This window comes from Elephas maximus, chromosome 3 (assembly GCF_024166365.1).
Source record: "Elephas maximus indicus isolate mEleMax1 chromosome 3, mEleMax1 primary haplotype, whole genome shotgun sequence".
NCBI classification, from domain to species: domain Eukaryota; kingdom Metazoa; phylum Chordata; class Mammalia; order Proboscidea; family Elephantidae; genus Elephas; species Elephas maximus.
In genome coordinates, this window is record NC_064821.1 from 139847496 (window position 1) to 139848808 (window position 1313).

Consider the following 1313-nt stretch of genomic DNA (forward strand, 5'->3'; position numbering starts at 1 on the left):
CAGGGAGTGGTCCCTCCTAATAACAATTCCAAAGTAAGTGAGAGGAAGTCTCATTGGCAGCAACTGACAATGTAGAAGCTCCTAATTCTGTTGGTGGAGTTTGGGTTGCAAAGTGGTTAAGACCTCTCAGTTGCTAATCAAAAGGTTGGCAGTTTAAATCCACCAGCGGTCCTTGGAAACCCCATGGGGCAGTTCTACTGTGTTCTATAGGGTCGCTATAAGTCAGAATTCACTGGATGGCAATGGGTTTTTCTTCCCTTTTGTTTATTCTCTTGGTAAGCGGCTAGAGAAGATTCTGTAACAATGGAAGGGAGTATAAAAAGCACCCGCCCAACGTGGGGCTCGAACCCACGACCCTGAGATTAAGAGTCTCATGCTCTACCGACTGAGCTAGTCGGGCACCGCAGCTCCTTCCTTTCTACATAATTTTCATTGTCTTTGAAGCTAAAGTCATAATTACTCAGTGTGAAAGTAATCCCTGAGTTTACAAATTCATGGACGCAGTCTTTACCTTTTCCCACTGAAAAACTCGAGGCTCAAAGACAGAGTTTGTGCAGGGTCCGACGGACTCACCGGACGTGAGAATCAAGAGTCCCGAAACCCTGATATTTCCGAAAATTCCTTCTGGACCTGGTCACTCTGAGAACCGGGTTTCGAGAACCCAGGCTCCGGAAGAGCGCGAAGGAAGGAGATGAGTGCCGCAAACAACCGCCGGGAGCAGGAGGACAGCGGAAACTTGCTCCTGGGACCTTGGCGCTGCAGCCCAAGCTCCGTCTTCCCGGTCCCAAACCCTTTTCTCCCCTAAACCATGATGGAGGAGGGGGCAGAAGGCGACGCGTTATTGGACAGTAGGTCCTATATATTTGGGAGCATTATTTTGTCTTTAAATACTGAAATTTTGTGTGGACCGAGTAAAAGAGCATATTCTTTGCGAATAAAGGTCCCACCGAGATTTAAACTCAGATCGGATTCAGGGCCTCATGCATACTTGCTCGCGAGGTCCTTGGCTCCTGTCCCCCAAGCGTTCAGATCTCCAACCTCTGAAAGGTTGGAGCTCCGGGGTCATCCTCTAGAAAGGTCCTCTCCGCTGCTCCCGTGAATGTGGAGGAGACTGTCTTTGCAGCCTTGGTTACTGCTTCCGCGGATTTCATTTTGCCTTGAAGCGTCTCTACGTATGGCTGGTGGAAACTATTATTCACCAATTCTTTGACTGCACTCCTGAGAAGCTGCCTCCAGCAAAAGCAGAATTACAACTTTTAAAAGACTGAACTGTGAAAGGAAATCTCAACTACATATCGCGACTGGGATTTGAA

General features: G+C 48.2%; 1 non-coding gene across 1 annotated transcript; it reads right to left on the minus strand.

The window, feature by feature from the left end:
• Positions 1–327: 327 nt before the first annotated feature.
• Positions 328–400, minus strand: TRNAK-CUU (transfer RNA lysine (anticodon CUU)). Its single transcript has one exon. It is a non-coding gene; the product is annotated as a tRNA-Lys (tRNA).
• Positions 401–1313: the final 913 nt, after the last annotated feature.